This window comes from Marmota flaviventris, chromosome 14 (genome assembly GCF_047511675.1).
Source record: "Marmota flaviventris isolate mMarFla1 chromosome 14, mMarFla1.hap1, whole genome shotgun sequence".
NCBI classification, from domain to species: Eukaryota; Metazoa; Chordata; class Mammalia; order Rodentia; family Sciuridae; genus Marmota; species Marmota flaviventris.
The window spans coordinates 43,074,991-43,095,665 of record NC_092511.1 but is presented as its reverse complement, the minus strand read 5'-3'; positions in this window follow the sequence as shown (position 1 = coordinate 43,095,665).

Genomic DNA, 20,675 nt, shown 5'->3' with positions numbered 1-20,675 from the left:
AAAAATCCAAAAGGAATGAAAGTATATACCCACAAATAGATGAATACCAAAAAAAAAAAAAAAAAAAAATGCATGTAGTATCCAAATTGGAAAGGAAGAAGTGAAACTGTCTATTTGCAGATGATATGATATTATATATAGAATTTACTAAAAAACTTACTAAAAACTATCAGAACTATAAGTGAGCTCAGTAAGGATTTAAAATAACCGATCAATAGGCAAAAATCAATTGCATTTCAATTTACGAGCAATGAACAATTAAAAAATAAAAGAATCTATTTCTAATAGCATAAAAATAATAAGATGCTTAAGAATAAATTTCACAAATATGTACAAGAAATACTTTAAAAACTATTAATCATTGTTGATTGATCTGAAAGAAGCTCTAAATAAATGGAAAGACATCCACAGAATTCTTATAAAACAAAAAAGGGTAAATAACACAATTAAAAATAGACGAGGGTCTGACTAGACATATTGTCAAAGGTCACATGCAGATGACTAACATACACAGGAAAAGATGCTTGATATCATTAGTCCTTAGGGAAAGTGCAAATCAAATTCATAATGATAAATAAAAAGATGAAGAGGGGAGGGGAGGGGAGGGGAGGGGAGGGGGGGTAGTAGAGGATAGGAAAGGTAGCAGAACACGACAGTCACTAGTATGGCAATATGTAAATCAATGGATGTGTAATTGATGTGATTCTGCAATCTGTATATGGGCTAAAAATGGGAGTTCATAACCCACTTGAAGCAAAGTGTGAAAGATGATATATCAAGAACTATGTAATGTTTTGAACAACCAACAATAAAAAAAATAAAAAAAAAGATGATAAAATTATGGATGAATTGCAACCATTATATATTGCTTTATGAAGTAAAATGTGCAGCCACTTTGAAAAAAAGAGTATGGTAGTTCCTAAAATGTTAATTATGAACAAATAATTCTACTCATGGGTCCTTTTCAAGAGTGATGAAATGATAGTTCCACATGAAAACTTGCAAACAAAAGTTTATAGCAGCATTATTCATCATAGTAATGTATAAATAAAATATGGTATACCCATACAATAGAATACTATTAGACCATAAAAAGAAATGAAGTACTGACACATGTTGTAACATGAATGACTCCTAAAAACATTTTATTCACTGAGAAAAGATTATCGTTATCAAAGATTACATATTACATGGCTGCATTTATATGAAGTATCTAAAATAGGTATGGTTACAGAGACAGAAAGTAGATGAGTACTTCCTAGGGCTGGGGCAGTGGGATGGGATATAAGAGTTGGGGAGGAGAATTGGCAGTGGATACTAACGGGTATAGGGTTTCCTTTTGGAATGGCGAAACATTCTAAAATTGTGGTGATGACTGCATAACTCTGAACATACTAAAAATTATTGAATATCACCCCAAGTGCAAAATCCTCATTACATGGGTGAATTATATGGCCTGTGACTTTTATCTCAATAAAACTATTAAAAAGGAAAGAATCTACATTCCAGCTTTTTTCAAAATAACCCAAAGTTGGAAACAAAATCTACCAGTAGGAGAATAGGTAAATTGTGGGATAGTCATACAATGAACTCTAATGCCTAATACAAATAAGTGATACATATGTTGATATGTATCTACTGATACATATTATCTACTGATATATATATGTTGACATGGATGAATTAAAAAATATGCTGAGTGAAAAAATGTGTGCACAAGAATGCATACTAATGATTCCATTTATATAAAGTAAAGGACAGGAAAACTAACCATTGATGAAAGAAATCAGATCAGGGATAGGGATTGAGTGGGATGGCATTCAGGGAACTTTCTAGAATGGTTTCTGGAATGGTTAATGAGTTCCATATTTTGATAGGAGTTTGGCTTACACATATGTTTACATTTTTTTCCAAAACTGCCTGGAGTGTTGATATGGGTTGAATCTCACATGGACCTGGGTCGGCCTCACTTAGATGACAATCAAACACACATTTCAAGAGTGACACATTTGAACATCCAGGCAGAGCAAACAAGCCCCCCAAAATTCCTAAAATGGATGCTTGGCAGGAATATATACTAACAAGGAAGCTAAAGTGGAAGCAGGCTAAAGTGAGCAAATGGATAGAGTGGTAGGATATCAGGTTGGAGGTGTATTGGGGGACGGGGAGGATATAGTATAGGGCCTGGTGGGGTGAAATTCCCTTTGGTTTTTACTGTGAATCCAATGTGGAGCAACCAGTCATGCTCTGACTGGCATCTTAGTAGGGTCATTTTGCTACATTTCTTTAGGGGAACAATGTCAAAAGCAAGGAGACTAATTAAGAGTATACTGCAGTAAGGATGAGAGGGGTTGTTAGTTTGGACCCCAGTGTGGGTAATGGAAATGGGTGGGATCTGAGTCTGCAGACTACATGCACAGCAGGTTTGTTGTTGCTCTTGGTGGTAGTGGGAACCGAGGACACATTTTGGACATGTCAAAGTTAGTATTCAAGAGCATTTCAAGTAGGTAGTTGGATTTATAAATGTGGGAGCAGGGGAATAGTCCGGATTGTGGATTTAGATTTGGTGTATGTATCGATAGTGTGTGACTGTTGTGTGTTGCAGAAAGTGCAGAAGGAGAAGAGCAATGGTCTGGGGCACTTTCTTGATTTTAAAAGTATAATTTTGACCTTTCACCATCAAGTATTATGTGCTCTGTAGCTTCTTTGGTGAAGGTGTCTGTTATCAAGTTATGGAAGTTCCCTGTCAGAGAACTCTGTTTTTGGTTTTGTTTTAACAATTAGTTGATGTTGGATTTTTATCAAGCAGTTGTTCTGTATCTATTGAGATAATTATGTGATTTCCCTCCTCCCTTTAATCTAATTGATTCCCCCGCCCCCATTAAACCAACCTTGCATTTCCTGGACTAAGGTTAGCTAGAATATATCAGTCTGTTTATATAATGCTGGATTAGTTTGCTACTACTTAGTTGAGGATTTTACACTTGTGTTTATGCTTTAAATAGGTTATAATGTTCCTTTTGTGTTGCTTTTGTAGGATCTTGACATATGCCATGGCCCTCTCACCTCTCAGCCATGGCCTTTAGTTCAGAAACCAGAGGAGGGGCCATGGGGAATGAAAAAAAGACAAACAGACACATAAAGAGAGAAAAAAGGTGGGGCCAGGGTGTTCTCCATCCCTTGATCAGGCATGAATGACCCAGAGCTAGATCAGCATGTTTATTATATAGATTTCACCAAAAGGTCATTTGTGAGAAAGTTTCAGCAAAACAGGCAATCTGAAGGATGCAGGACTGGTGAGGTATTTGGGTCATATTCTTTTGCTCAGAATTCTCTATTCCTGGGAGTTGGTGTCTGAACTCACAGCCTCGACTGGTAACAGCTGTGTGCCTTTGCAAGCAGTCTCCTCTGGCTGGAGTCTCCTGACCAACTGGGCCATCTGGACCTGCACCTTCACACAGGAAGTTCCCAGTACAATGCAGCCATGAGGGAGTCAGACCATGATTCAAATCACTGCTCTCCACAGGCATACAAATTATTTTCATCAGATAAAATGAGTAGGGGAGTATTTCCTTGGTTTCTTCCCTCTGAATGAGTTTATGAAAGCTTGGCATTTTTTATACTTTCAAAGTTAGTTGAACTTGCTGGAAAATCTCTATAAGCCTGAAGTTGTCTTTAGGAAAACAATTTTTAGACTATGAATTGAAATTTTTAAATATTTATATTTTAAGACCATATATATATTGGGTGTGGTGCTGAGGATTGAACCTAGGGTCTTATGCATGTGAGGCAAGCACTCTAACAACTGAGCTTTATCCTCAGCCCCAGTAAGTGATATTTTTGTGAGAGTTAGTATATTTTATTTAGAGTTTCTCTATAATTCAAACATTATTTGATTACATTTTTGTACATCTACTGCATTTCTAATAAGGCTCCCATTTCGTTCCTGATATTTTTTACTTTTGACTTAATTGATCTTGCCAGATATTTATACTCAGTTTTAAACTTCAGCTTTGCTTCTCTTTATAATATTTTTGTTTTTTATTTCATTAATTTTCATCTGTATCTCATTTTTTCTTTGGGTATGATTCACTCTTTTTTCTAACTTTTTAAGAGAGATACTTAGTTCATTGACTTTTATCTTTCCTTTTTAAATACATATGTTGATATGTATTTAAGACAGTATTTTCTTTTGGAGTACTGCTCTAGAAATATCCAGAAATTTTATTGAGTATCTCCTTGCTTCATTTATTTCAGAATATTTTCTATTTTCTTTTACATCTACTTTTCTTATGTTTTAAAATTAAAATAATTTTTACATTTCAAAATAGGGATTTCTAGTTATCTTTAAAGTATTAATTTTAAACATAATACACTGACTTTAGATTTAATCTTCAAAGATTTTGAGACTCCTTTTTGATCATCTGGTGGTAAACTTCTGTAAACTCTAGGTGTACACAGTTAGAATATGTGTTTGAAACTTTGGGGTGGCATGTCCATCAAATCAATGTTAATAATGTAGCTCAAATATATTGTGTTCTCATGGATGTTTTGTTAGGTTGTTCAAAGAAATGTGTAATAATTTCTTATGATTTGCCTACTTACTATTTTAGTTCTATTAATATTATTTCTTGGTATATTTTGAGGGTATTGTTGTCACTGATGTCTTTAAACATCATGTCTCCTTGAGGATCAAAGAACTAAATTTTAATTTTTAAGGGAATTATAAATTTCATTTAGGTTTTCAAATGAATTTGCTTTAAAGTTGTTCAAAGCAGGTTTGTGATTAATAATTCTTTGTGTTTGATGGTTTGTTCTCTCTTTACAAGCATTTAAAAAAATTTCTTATACTCATGCTTTATTTATTTACTTAATATCTTTATTTTACTTATTTTTATGTGGTGCTGAGGATTGAACCCAGTGCCTCACACGTGCAAGGCAAGGACTCTGCCACTGAGCTACAACCCCAGCCCAACCTATGCTTTATTTTTAAAATTAAGGTTCTGGTCATTTATTTTGTTGATTCTTTTAAATAGATAGTTTTCTATCTCATTAATGTTGGCTTTTAATTTACTTTGTTCTTTTTCTGATTTTTTTTTGAATTGGAAATTTATGCATTTTTCTTTTTCTATTTTTATTGAATAAATATTTAAGCCTATGAATTTATGAATTTTTATCTGATTACTGATTTATTTTTTTATATATTAGATAGACTTTCCATTTACTTTATAAATTTTCTCTTTGACTCAAGTGTTGTTTAATAGATAGCTTTTATTTTTTGGTGGAGGGGAGGTACCAGGGATTGAACTCATGGGCACTGAGCCACATCCTCAACCCTATTTCGTATTTTATCTAGAGACAGGGTCTCACTGAGTTGCTTAGGTGCCTCACTTTTGCTGAGGCTGGCTTTGAACTTGCAATCTTCCTATCTCAGCCTTACTAGCCACTGGGATTACAGGCATGCACCACTGTGCCTAGTGATAATAGGTAGCTTTTAAAGTGCTTTAATTAGTATATTACAGTTATACATAATGGGTTCATTTTGACACAGTTAAGCATGCATGGAATTTAATTTACTCCAGTTCAGTCCCCAGTGCCCCTCCTTCCTCTCCCCCTTTCCCTCCCCTTATTGCTCTTCTACTCTACTGGTCTTTCACTCATTTATTTATTTATTTCTAATTATTGTTTTATAGATATACTGTGGTCTATTTATACATGCACATAGAGTAATTTTGTCAAATTCATTCATATTTTCTTTACTTCCCTGCCGCTCTTCCCTCCTGTTGAATCTCCTTCTTGTGCTTCCTGTAGAAAGCCTTTGAATTTCCAGATATAATGCTCTCCTTCAAATTCTTGAAGGAGAGTTTAGGGGTATAGTTTAGTGACAGAGTGGTTGCCTATCATGTGGGAGGTCCTGGGTTCAATACTTTTGTAAAGAAATAATTACATTTTAATTCTATTGCATTTTTTTTACCAGATAAAATTATTTGTTTTATTTCTATGTGATGTGTCATTGAAAATAAGTTAATTGAGGTTAATGTTTATGTGTGCTTGAAAAAAGGAAATTATTTGGATGTAAAGCTTTATATCTATAAATATGCTATTGATTTTTTTGTACTTGATCTTCTTGTAATATAAGTGGTATATTAGAGTCTCTTCTTTATTAGCCTATTTCTGTCTTTTTGTATGTACTTTGCTTTTTGCTTTATAAAGGAAATTGCTTATGTTGTATATATAAATATTAAAATATATATTTGCCAATATTATGTCTTTATTGTGGGCTGTGGTTTTAGCATTATAAAGTGTTCTTTTGTGTTTTATTTATTGCATTTATCAACTTTGTTTATTATTAAAATTGTAACTTCTTTTATTTTTTCCATTTACCAAGTATATCTTTAGCCATTCATTATTTTATTTCATTTTATTTATTTTTTGTTTTTTCAATACTGGGGATGAACCCAGGGACACTCAACCCATGAGCTACACTCACTCACAGCCCCTTTTATATTTTATTTGAGACATGGTCTCACTAAGTTGCCAAGGCTCATCTACAATTTGTGATACTCTTGCCTCAGTCTCCTAATAACCTTAGATTACAGGTATGCATCATCATGCTAGGCTTTTATGTCATTTTTAAATTCTAAGATTGTTTGAATTTTTGTCCTATACTATCTACTATGACTTTACTTATTTTATTTTTTACAGCTAGTTTTTTATTCTAAATTGTTATATATGACAGCAGAATGCATTACAGTTCATATTACACATATAAAGCACAATTTTTCATATTTCTAGTTGTAGACAAAGTATATTCACACCATTCGTGTCTTCATGCATGTACTTAGGGTAATGAGGTCCATCTCATTCCACCATATTTCCTATTTTTTATCTTATTCTCTATTGTGCATTTTGGAATTTAGTTTTAATTTTTTAGCTGATTTTACCTTTTTCTTCAATTACATTCTGGTGTTGAATTCAACTCTTTTTTTCATGACTTCCTAATTTTTGTCAATTTATATTCTGAGATTTTGAAATTGTAATTTGTAATTTTTCATATATGCAATTATTGCTTTAGTGACATTTCCTTCCTAATGGACAAAATTTCCTCTGGTGTGAGTGTGTTTGTGTCTATGTCTATGAACAGGTTAGCAATGACTCTTTCAGTGACTCTAAAAGTAAATGACTCATTTACTATTTAGTTTTTTATTTGTTCTAATTAGTTATATATAATAGTAGAATTAATTTTGACATATTGCATACAAATGGAGCACAATTTCTCATTCCTCTGGCTGAACATGGTGCAGAATCACACTGGTAGTATAATTATACATGTATGTAAGGTAATAATGTCCATCTCATTCCACTGTCCTTCCCATCCCCACACCTCCTCTCACTCCCCTCTGCACAATCCAAAGTTCCTTCATTCTTTCCTAACATCCTCCCCCATTATAGATTAGCACATGCTTATCAGAGAAAACATTTGGCCTTTAATTCTTTGGGCTTGGCTTATTTCACTTAACATGAAATTCTTCAATTCCATCCATTTACCAGAAAATGCCATAATTTCATTCTTCTTTGAGGCTGAGTAATATTCCATTGTGTATATGTATCACATTTTCTTTATCCATTCACCTTTTTAAGGGCATCTAGGTTGGTTCCATAGTTTAGCTATTGTGAATTGAGCTGCTATACATAGTGATGTGGTTATGCTACTGTAATATGCTGATTTTAAATGCTTTAGGTATAAACCAAAAAGGTGGGATAACTGGGTCAAATGTTGGTTCTATTCCAAGTTTTCTGAGAAATCTCTGAACTACTTTCAAGAGTGGTTGCACCAATTTTCAGTCCCACCAACAATGTGTGAGCTTACCTTTTCTCCCATATCCTCACCAACACTTATTGTTGCTTGAATTCTTGATAATTCCCATTCTGATTGGAGTGAGATGAAATCTACCTCTAAGTTTTTTTTTAATTTCATGTCTGATTTCTTCTGATATCCATTCATCATTCAATAGCATATTATTTAGTCTCCAGGTGTTAGAGTAGCTTCTACTTTTTATTTTATCATTGATTTCTAATTTCATTTCATTATGATCTGATAGAATGCAGGATGTTATCTCTCTTTTCTTGTATTTTCTAGGAGTTGCTTCAAGGCATAAGGAATGGTTTATTTTGGGAAGGATCCTTGTGCTGCTGAGAAGAAAGTGTATTTGCTCATTGATGGATGAGATATTCCATATATGTCTGTTAAGTTTAAATTATTAATTGTATTATTTAGTTCTTTAGTTTCTTTGTTTAGTTTTTGTTTGGAGGATCAATCCAGTAGTGAGATAGGTGTGTTAAAGTCCTCTAGTATTATTGTGTTGTGGTCTATTTGATTTTCAAATTTGAGAAGGGTTTGTTTGATGTATGTGAATGATTCATTTTTTGGAGAAATAAATATTTATGATTGTTATGTCTTTTTGATGTATAATTCCCTTAAACAGTATGAAATGTCCCTCTTTGTCCCTTCTGATTAACTGGCTTGAAGTCCACTTTATCTGCTATGAAGATAGAAACACTTGCTTCTTTACGTGGTCCACGTGATTGATATGTTTTTTTCCCCCATCCTTTCACCTTGAGTCTGTGATTGTCTTTGCCTATGAGGTGAGGCTCTTGGAGATAGCATATTGTTGGGCCTTTTAAAAAAATACAATCTGCCAGTCTATGTCTTTTGATTGATGAGTTTAGGCCATTAACGTTCAAGGTTAAAATTGAGATATGATTTGTGTTCCTGGTCACTTTAGTTTATTTCTAGTTTTTAATTTGAGTAGTTTCTCCTTTGATTGACTATTCTTTTAGTGTAGTTCCTCCCTTTGATGGTTTTCACTTTTTTTGTTTTTCATTTCATCTTCAAGAAATATTTTGTTGAGAATGTTCTCTAGTGCAGGCTTTCTAGTTGTGAATTCTTTTAACTTTTATCATGGAAGGTTTTTATTTCATCTTTAAATATTAAGCTTAATTTTGCTGGATATAGGATTCTTGGTTAGCATCCATTTTCTTTCAGAGCTTGGTAAATGTTATTGCAGGACCTTGTAGTTTTCAGAGTCTGGGTTGAGAAATCAGCTGAGATCTGTATTGGTTTCCCCCTATATGTAATCTGATATTTTTATCTCACAGCCTTTAAAATTCTATCCTTATTCTATATGCTAGACATTTTCATAAATGTGCCTAGATATTGGTCTGTTGTAATTTTGCACAATTGGGGTCTTGTAAGCCTTTTGTTGTTGATTTTCTATTTTATTCTTTAGATTTCAGAAATTTTCTGATATTATGTCATTGGAAAGATTGTGCATTCCTTTGGTTTGTTGATGTGCACCTTCATCTATCCCAATAAATCTTAAATTTGTTCTTTTCATGTTATCCCATAATTCTTGGAAGTTCTATTCATTGTTTCTTAACATCTTCTCTCTGTAGTCAACTCTGTTTTCAAGATTATATATTTTGTCTTCGTTGCCTGAGAGTCTGTCTTCCAAGTAGTCTAGGCTGTTGGTGATGCTTTCTATTGAATTTTTAATTTGGTTTATTGTTTCCTTTATTTAAAAGATTCCTGTTTGTTTTTTTCCCCCAGAATTTCTATCTCTTTATTGAAGTAATGTTTTGCTATCTGTATTTGCTCTTACATCGTCTTTACTTCCCAGATCATTTTAAATATGTACCTTCTAAACTCCTTCTCTGACATTTCTTTCACTGTGGTGTTGATGAATTCTTCTTTTGAAGTATCTTGGTTTGCTTGGAGCAATTTGTTTCCTTACTTTTTAATGTTGTTTGTGTGTCTATCCATCTAACAGTATAGATCTGAGGCAGTAGAGTTTTTACCCTGTGGACTTATGGTGTCCCTGAAGGTTTACTGTACTTCACTGTTTAGGGGAGACAAATGATAACAACAAACAATGCAAAAAATATACGGCATTAAACCAAATAGTTCCTACTATGACATCTACAATGTTAATTATCACAATAAACAGAAATAATATGATCAGTTATTGCCTATAATAAAAACGAGTTTGAAAAAGTGTTTACATTTTAAAATGGTGAACAGGGAGAGGACAGAAGTGATAAAGGATGTGATGATTATGAAGGAGGAGAGAAGACAGAAGTAAAAGATTAAAGGAAGACTGAAAGAGAACCCTAGAGATTGGCTGTTAGCAGAAGAAAAGAGAGAACAAAGGGAAACAGGTAGGAGAAATACATATATAAAGCAAAAATTAAAAAACATAAAAATAAAAGAATATAAAACAAAACTAAAATATACTAATCAAACATCCTAGTTCACAAATAACTAATCCCTGGAAAATAACTGGCTTAAAAAATGGTAGAAATGAGGGGAAAAAAACAGAAATTATGTAAATGTCCATGTACCTATAAGGTGAGAAAGAATAAAAAATATCTTGATGAAAGTTAAAGAATTCTTTCCATTGGAGTTCAAAATAGTCTCAGTTTCTCTTCTCAGTAGTTTTAGGTGGGGTGTGATGCTCCACTGTATTGCTGGAGTGAGAGGGTAATCCCTTAGGTGGAGTTCCTGGAGGCAGGCTTTAGGCTTAGGGGGCTCCAGGTTCTTTGCTGAATGCTAATTGGTCTGGAGATTTTAAAGCAGTGCACTTCCAGCGCCCAGTACTTGGTGGTCCACGCTGGAAGGCAGTACCCCAGGAATCTCCCCTGGGTTCCCCCTGTGTGGTGTGGGAGCTGAAAGGCAAGTGACTTCCCCAAGATGGAGACTCAACCAAGAGATTTTATTGGGGGGCTGCCCAAAGGGTAAGAAAAGTAGAGGCAGAGAGAGGAGAGGAGGAGGGCAGAGAGGGAGAGGAAGAGAGCAGAGAGAAAGAGAGCAGAGAGAGGAGAGAAAGAAGAGGAAGAGGGCAGAGACCAGCGTGAGCTTGCAAACTTCAGCTTAAGAAGGGTTGCATAGGTGATGTGGCGGGTGCTGATTGGCAGGGTGACTCAGGAACGGTGAGCAGACAACACTGTGTCCTGCAGGGATTGGTTGAGAAAACTTTTGAATTTGTTGCCCTTTGGATTGGCGCCCTTTGGAGAGGAGGGTGAGGGGTAAGGGATTAATGATGTTCTCCTGAGACAGAAACTTAACCTCAGTGGGGCATCTCCCACACACCCAACAGGAGCCAATTCTTAATCCTGTAGGTCACCTTCAGACCCCACGTTTCCTGGTCTTGGATCAGTCTCCAAACAATCTCTCCTGCCCTGCACTTCCAAGACTCTCTCTCCCTGTGGGTCCTGCAAGCAGTTGGAGTAGAAGGGGAGGGGTAGAGCCAGGTGGGTTTCTGGGACCAGTTGAATAAACCTGTATAAACCTCTGTGAAAGGAAAGAGAGAAAGCAACAGACAGGTGAATGAGACATGAAAGACGGAGACCAGGCAGAGATCCACAGGAAAGTTTATTTGTCAGAGGTGCTAAAGGCCATCTCTCTATAGAGAGGGGAGAGGCCCTGAGATGTTCAGGGGTTCAACTTTTGTGGGGTAGGTGTGTGGAGTTGCAGCTGCGGTGCTGCGGGATAGGCTCAGGGGAGCTTGCTTCAGAACTAGGGTGGTGGGAATAGCATGGGATTGGCTTAGGCCGATGGCACCCTTTCTGGGATTGGCTTAGGGTTATGGTACCATGGGGTAGGTCACTTAGAGGGTTAGGGAGAGTTCGGGTAAGAGGAAGTACAGGAAAGTGAACCTTATCTCATAAGATGGAAGTTAACATTTAAGATGGAATGTTAAATCAATACCCTATACTCTCCATGTTTGATTTTTTTCCTGGTCACCGAAGAGCATACTTTATGACATGCAGCATGTATTTACTGGGCCTGTATTTGGGCCAAACTCTGGTTTGCCGTGAATTGCTTAGCACCTTGCTTTTGCTGAGGCTAACTTTGAACTCAGGATCCTCCTGCCTCAGCCTCCCAAGTCTCTGCCACTGCACCTGGCTTAAGTAAACTTCTTGCAACACTGTTTCTGGAATTGTATAAAGTTAATATAGATTTGAAAGCTTAATACTATCAGGGCTTTGTTGCAATTATTATTAATGTTCAACCTGATTTATGGACTGTACCTTAACTGGGAGGAGTGGGAACTGACTCCTATTAATTAGCAGTCAATTAGGCTACATTGACTGGTGCTGGACACACTTGGGGACACTATTGTCAGATTTTCTTTGTGGAGCTGGTCCATCCATATAGATTTTCTCTCTTGAAACCAGCTGTGCCCATCTAGGGTTGGAGTCTAGAAGCTGTTCCTAGGTTGTTAAAATATTTATTGACAATGCTTTACATTCTGCACTTCATGAATTACATTCTTTCAAAGGGTAAACTTAGTAGTTGGTCAAATCTATTTTTGTCCTGTGAATTTTATTTACAAACCAAATTTAAGATCAATATTAATCATGATGCATGGAATATTTTTGTTACCTCAAAAATATTGATTCTTATTTTTTTCTCTTTTATTAGCTTTCTATGTATGTTAGACATCATTATTAGGCAGGCTGTTATGTTTTCCAGGACCCACAAAGATAGGTTTTTGTCTAGTAGTTTAAGAGTTTGGGAAGCTTACTCAGTAGTTCACGTTACTTGTTGGTTTGGTTCCAGATACTGTGGCTAAATAACCAACTACCCTCAAATTCAGGGACTTAAGATAATGTCAACATCTATTTTTCTCAGAAGCTACAATCGAGGCAAACCTATCTCAGTGTAGATAGCTCATTTTTGCTCCACTTCATGTCATTTGTGGCAGCTCAGAGGTCATAACCTGAAATCATCTGAAGTCTTCCTTACTCACACATCTGATTAGGGTCAGTTTCTCTGTGTGGACTGATGTTGGACATTCCCAGAGAAGGGTTGCTGATTTCAAGAGCTAGCATCCTGAGACAGGTAGAAGATAAGTAATCTTATATGACCAAGTCTTGAAGTCAAGCAGCATCATTTATGACACACTTTATGTAGTGAGGCAGTCATAAAATCCCACCCAGGTTTGTAGAGAGAAGAAATAAACTATACCACTTGACATGGGGAGTAGAAAGGTTCTAGAAAAGTGTGTGGGACTGGAAATATTGCTATGGTCATTCTGAGAAAATACACAAGAAGAAGACCATCTGGAATTAAAAGAACAAAGACAAAGTTCAGAACTCAGCAGGTAACCAACTGGCACATCAATAGGGAAGTTATGGAACTTACATCTCAGTGATAATATTTGGCAGGACACCATGAATGATAGTAAATAAGAGGTGAGAGAATGGAAGATTCTTTATAAATTTTATAAGCCTCCTGTGTTCTTCACGTGTTCATTATTATTTTTTAAATTTTTATTATTTTGGTACTGGGGATTGAACTCAGGGGCACATCTCCACCCCTATTTTGTATTTTATTTAGAGATACTGAGCCACATCTCTAGCCCTATTTTGTATTTTATTTAGAGATAGGGGCTCACTATTGCTGAGGCTGGCTTTGAACTCTCAGTCTTCCTGCCTTAGCCTTCTGAGCCACTGGGATTAACAGGATGTGCCACTGTTCCTGGCTACATGTTCATTTTTTGAGCAATCATTTCACTATGTGAACATTATTGTGTTGTTAATTCCTTCAAAAAATAAATTTATTGGATTGGACAGAATCAAAAATTGATTTAGGATTTAGAGTAATATTTCTTAAATTTGTATCATCCACAGATTGCATAGTAGTTTCAAAGGGTCATAATGTATGTTTAAATAAGTATAGCCAAACAAGCATTTTTTGATAAATTAAAAATTCAAGTTTATAGGAGTAAATGAAAGCATAGTATTTATAAAGTTAAAACATTTTTATTTAATTAGAGGAATGATATTTTAGTTTTGAATAATGTATATGATTAAATTATAGCTATCTGAAGCTATGGAGAAATCACATTGGTTTCTTCTTTTATTCCTTTTGTGCTTTTATATAAAAAAATCTCCAACTATGTAGATCATTGAAAAAGGCAACTGTCAAATTTGGGTGGAATATAAATCCAAAATTATGGGGAGATCTTTTAGCAAAGACTCCAGGCTTTGGTCACATGCTTCAGCCTTGAATGAGCGTATCACCCTTGAAAGCAGAGAGATTATATGTTTCTTTGAATAAATAGTGGATAATATTCAGTCTTTGGTGTCATTTCAGTTTTGTAGAACTTTACATTCTATTGAAATATTTGGTTATGCTTTAAAAATGTATTTAATAATGCATTATTATCTACTTCTATGGGTGAAGAAAAACAAGTGTTAGGAAAGCTTAAGTTATTTTATTACAGTTTGATCTTCTTATAAAAGCCTACTATCTTATCCTCTGCATCTAAAAAAATCATAATATTTTAGAATATTTAGGTTTAGGCTAGTAAATATGCTGAATACTGAGAGATGCTACTTAATCAAGTCATATAAAATAACAGAATTTTGCCTCCTGCAGTTATCAATGTCATGGAAAATATTTTTATCTTTTCTCTATTTTAAAAACTCATGAGTACCTTTCTACTCAACCGCAGAATCCAGTGTTGATTAGCAGTTGTGTATTCATGCTAATTTCCTCTCAGAGTCCACTGATAATGTCATAGGCTTAGTGGCTTCAATTTTATTATATTTGTTTCTGGTTATTTGCTTTAAAACTGAATTAAGAGCAAGATCTTTGTTTCTGAAAGATCCACATGTGCATGACATTCAATGCAGAAACTTTTTTATTCCTTAGTAATGTTCTTCTTTATTGTATATTCCATAGCTAATGCTGATCAAGACTCGTGGCCAAGGCAAAAGCCCAGACTCTTAGGTAGTGTAACTTGTGTGGTAGGAACACTCAGCCCACATCTCCTGGCTGCCCTGGAGAAGCCTTTCTGGCCTTTCTAATTACAGTGCTTGTTCTTGTTCCTGTCGGGAAAGAGAGGATCCTATGATTTGTGAGTCTGAAGGAGGAAGTGCCTTTCTGGATGGTAATTTAGACTTCTGCTCCCATATCTCTGACTCAGGGAGCAGAGAAGGGTGTTGTTTCTGCCTTGGCTGCTGATGCAGAACTTCAGAGGCGCCTTTGTTTTTTCCCATTTTCAAGCCTGGATCCTCAGCTGTGGGCTGATTTCATATAAGCATTGAATTGTTCTTGAAATAAATTCCCATTTTTTAATTATAAATAAAGTCAGTTACAACCAAGTTACGTAAATTAAGCCCCATAACCAATATGATCATTTAGTTCTTGTTGTGGAGAAATTTCATTGGTTAGACAGAAAGGTCATCATGCTTTGCTAGAAAAAGGCTAAAATGGTTACAATATTAATTTTTGAATTCTATTACAGACAGTGCACAGGGCAATCAATCACCAGTCCAGGAAAACCCAGTTTTCAGATAATTGTCATTGTACTTTGTATTCCCACTCTGCTGTGTTGAATGCTGATGTGAAATTCTCAATCACAGATTCACTTGGATGAGCAGGTGCAAATTCACTATCTGCAGGCTCTCTGGGGTCAGGCATCACTATGTTTATGACATTCTTTCTGGGTTGTACTTTTTACATTATATTTTTTAGCTTATTTTTATTCATTCATGCACAGTATTAGAGTCATTATTTCATTTTATGAAATATTATCATAATAGCCTATCGTGCTAAAAGAGCGTAAGTTTAACAACTGTAAACAATCATATATATAAATGTTAATGCATTGACTCAGGCTGACTACATTCTGTCAACAAATGTCAGTCAAAATAAACTGACCAATGTAATCTTAAAAATATATATATGAACTTTATAGACTTAATGATTGGTAAGACTCTCACAGGGGTTCTGTGAAAAATCATAATTAATCTTATTGTTCTGGTTATAAATTGTTGTATAACAAGGTAACTGCTAGGGTTTGAATGTGTTCCCCAAAGTTTATATGTTAGAAAATTCATCCAGTGCCACAGTGTTGGTAGATGAGACCTAATTCCAGCTGATTAAGCTATAAGGGCTCTGCTTTCATGAATGAATGAAGTCGCTATTGCAGGAGTGGGTCAGTAACTCTAAGATTGGATTTCTTACCAAAACAGATTTGATCCTTCTCTTGCTGTCACTTCTGCCCTCTGTTGCACTTCCACCTTCTACTACAGTGCCCTTGCTATATCCGAGACCCTAGATCTTGAACTATCTAGTCTCTAGAACTGTTAAAAAATAAATTCATTTCCTTTATAAACTATTCAGGCTGTAATATTTTGTTTTAGTAACATAAGATGGTTAAGACCTGATCACAAAACTCAGTGACTTAAAACAGCACCATCAGGGGCTGAGGTTGTGGCTCAGCAGTAGAGCGCTCGCCTTGCACGTAAGAGGCCCTGGGTTCTATCCTCAGCACCACATAAATAAATAAAAATAGAGATATTGTGTTCAATTACAGCTAAAAAATAATTAAAAAAACCCAGCACCATCAAGCTACAAATGTAAGTTCTGTGGGTTAGAACTGGCCAGAGCTTGGCTGGTGTGACTGGTATCAGTGGTATTCCATGATGGAACCTGGGCTGAGGTTCCAAGAGGCTTTACTCACACACCTGTTGATTCGGTAGGAAGGATCTGCTCCTTCTCTGGGCGATCTTAAAGCTCTCCTTGTGATGATACATAGATAGGTATATTTCTTGCATAATTTAAATAAATTATTCTAAAATAATTTATTTAAACTTATTTAAAAAATTTTAAGTGATGCATAAAATTGTACATATGTATGGGGTAGCATATGATGTTTCCATACATGTACAGATGCTCAAAATCAGGGTAAGCATATCTATCTCCTCAAATATTTATCATTTCTTAGTGGTAAAAACATTTAAAATATTTTCTTCTAGCTTTAAGAAAACATGCAATTCATAATCATCATCTGTAGTCTCCCAATAGTACAATTTGGACCCTTTGATTGTTTCCACTTCTTGGGTGCATAAATGTCTCTTTGACAGACTGATTTTATTTCGTTTGAATATATATACCACATAGAAGAATTGCTGGATCCTGTATAGTTCTATTTTTCGTTTTTTTCCTTCTTTTTTTCTTTTGGGTAATCTCCAATCCACTAATCACATGCAGGAGTTCCTTTTTCCAACATTCTCATCAACTCTGTCTTTTTGATAATAGCCATTCTAACTGGAGTGAGGTGATGTCATTGTGGTTTTGATTTGTAGTTCCCTGATTATTAGTGATGTTGAGCATTGTTTTTTCATGTACCTGGTGGCCATTTGTGTCTTCCTTTGAGAAATGTCTGTTTAGGTCTGTTGCCCGTTTTATTATTGTTGTTCTTAAAAATTGTTTACTATTGAATTAAGTTCCTTATATATTCAGGAAATTAGTCCCTTATCAGATGTATAGTTTGCATATATGTTCTCTCATTCTACAGATTTTATCTTGATTCTGTTGATTGTTTCCTTTGCTGAGCTGAAGTTTTGTAATTTGATATAATCTATTTGTCTCTTTTTGCTTTCATTTCCTATGCTTTTAAGGTCTTGTCCCCTAAATTCTTGCTCATCCCAAAGTCCTGAGGCATTTTCCTGTTTTCTTCTAGCAGTTTTATAGTTCCAGGTCTTACAGTTAGGTCTTTGATATATTTTGCATTGATTTTTTAACATGGTGTATGTATGAGAGAGAGTACTCTAGTGTAATTCTTCTGCATGTGGATATCTAGTTTTGCCAGCATTATTTATGTAAAAGCCTGTCCTTCCTCTAATGTGTGGTCTTAGCACCTATGTGAAAGGTCAGTTAGCTGTCTCTGCATGGGTTAATTTCTAGGTTCTCCATTCTCTTTCATTGATCTATGTGTATGTTTTTATGCCCATATTCTGATTCTACTTTGTAGTATTTTGAAGTCAGGTAATATAATGCCTCCTGCTTTGTTCTTTTTTCTCAACATGGTTTTAGCTATCCAGAGTCTATGCATGTGGGTGTGGGTGGGGTGATCCATATGAATGTGAAAATTATTTTTTCAAGTTCTGTGAAGAAAGTCATTGATATGTTGATAGAGATTTAATTTAATCTGTAAATCACTTTGGGGAGTAGGACATTTTAACAATATCGATTCTTTCAATCCCTTCATGTGGGATGTCTTTCCACTTCTTTGTGTCTTATTCAGTTTATTTCATCAAAATGGTTTTCTTTTTCTTTTCTTCTTCTTCTTTTTTTTTTTTTAACAGATCTTCCACCTCTTTGGTTAAATTTATTCCCAGTTTGTTTTGTTTTTTAAAATAGCGTTTGGAAATTGGTTTGTTTTCTTGATTTCTCTTTCAGATAATATGGTATTGCTCTGTAGCAATGCTACTATATTTTGTTTGTTAAATTTGTATCCAGCAACTTTGATGAATTCATTAATTAGTGGTAAGAGCTTTTTGGTGGAGTACTTGTGATTTTCTTTTCTTTCTTTTTCTTCTTTATTTTTATTTTTGTTGGTACTGAGGATTGAACTCAGGCATGCTTAACCACTAAGCCACATTCCCAGCACTTTTTATTTTTTTTTATTTTGAGACAGGATCTTGCTGAGTGGCTTAGGACCTCACTAAGGTGCTGAGGCTGGCTTTGAATTTGTGGTCTTCCTGCCTCAGCCTCATGAGCCACTGGGATTACAGATGGATATCACCATGCCTGGTTGGATTTAATCAAACTATTAAGATCAGGCTGGTTTCAAGGGAAGAGAATTAGGTTCTGAGAGAAGTGATAGTATTATGACTATCTTAATCCACATTGTGAAATTTGTTAAATGAATGCGAACAACTTCATTCCATTGTTCTTGTCTCTGTAATAAATTTCATGTGGATGACTTCTGATTACTTGCACTCCATTGACCACATTTTGAGAAATGATTTGTCTATCAAATGAAGTTGGTTGTAAAGAAATTTCATGAAGCTCCTGAGTACAAGTGCTAATTAAAAACACACAATGTGATTTCCAGCCCTATTAAGGAAGCAGTATAGTGTAATTGTGTGGTCTCTGGAGGTAAACTGCTTGGAGTTCAAAGCCTGATGCTGACTTAGCAGCTGTATTAGATGGACAGATGTCTTGATTTGTCTGGTTTTACTTATTTTCTTCCTCTCTACCTAGAAATAATAGGCTCTCCTATGTCATCAGTTTTTTTTATATATTAAAAAATGGGAGAAAGAAATAGCATAAAGCTACCAGGTATCACTCAATATATGTTAACCACAATTATTAATAATGATAAATTTATTTAGACTCTTGAGTCTTACTGGAAGTGAGCATTACCTTAAGAACCACAGATATTTAGGGCTTGAGCTATTAAACAGATGTGAATTTTTGCTTTTCAATGATTTTTTTTTAATCTGATAGTTTTTTTCTCTTGATTTCTATAGTAGAAAATTGAAGAACAAGAGAGAATTAGGCTTTAGGGATTGTCCAATCAATAGTATAGAACGGAGAGATGGAAACAGTGGGTCAATATATTAAGAAACAAAAACAAAAAAATGAAATAAAACAAAAAAATCCAAATCAAGTCAAAATACTCTTTTCTTTCAGATTCTTTATATGCCCTTCTGTTTTTCTACCAATATAAATTCCATCATAGAATTTTCTCCCATAGGAAGTGCTTTGAGCATAATATGAACAGTAAAAACAAAAAAACAAAAACAAAAACAAAAAAAAAAACCAAACAACAACAACAAAAACATTAGGCTATCAAAGCTTTTATTCTAGAGTTCTTATATCACTGGGATTTAGAATTGACAGTATGTGACATAAATCTATAAATATACTGGCTTAAGCAAGACAGAAGATCCTTTCCATCTCACAGAAATTCTGGGGTTAGGCATTCCAGAGCCTATATGCAACTTGTAGTTTATGGACGCAGGTTCCTTCTACCCTGTGACTCTATCACATGTGTCTTTCTAGACAAAAATCTAGAATGAATTCTGGAGCTCCATTTTCTTTCCTATTCTCAGGAAAAAGAAAGGGAGGAGAGAGAACATATGCCTTCCTACTTTACGAACACTTTCTGGAGGACCCTAGTGACTCTTGTTTATGGTCCATGAGGTTCCTTCTGACACCCAAAGTATGGCGTCTTTCCACATCAGTTCTCTGGTTCTCTGACACCAATTAGTCAATTCACTCCTGGCACTATCTTCCTGAAGTTGGTGTCAAATCTCACAAATTAAATGGTTCAATCTTACAAATTCCTGCTTCCATTTCCGATGCAAGCTGCAAATGAGATGCCCGGGATATCCACATTTTTCCTTCACCCTCCAAATTCATGCTTCCCTCCCTCACCACTCCCTGTCCCTTCAGTTTTCAAAATTTTCTGTGATGACTCACAGAATTCAGGAAAGTGCTTTAATCACATTTACTGGTTTAGTATAAAGAATACAGCGAATATCCAGATAAATAAGTACATAGGGTAAGGTCTGCTTCCAAGGTCAGAAGCCTCCTTGGGGTTGAGCTGTGAAACCACCTGGCATGCAGATGTGTTCCCTAACCAGGAAGCTTCCAGAATCTCGTGGTTCAATAGTTTTTTAAAGCCAATCTTCAAATGTTTGCTTTTCCTCTCCATAGGTGCATGGTGTTGAAAGTTCCAATCTTCTTGATCTTTCTCATGACCCACTCCATCCTGAGGCTATCTATAGGCCCCACTCTGCGTCACCTCATTAGCATAAAGTCAGATTTGGTTGAAAGGACTCACAAAATGAAATATACTCCTGTC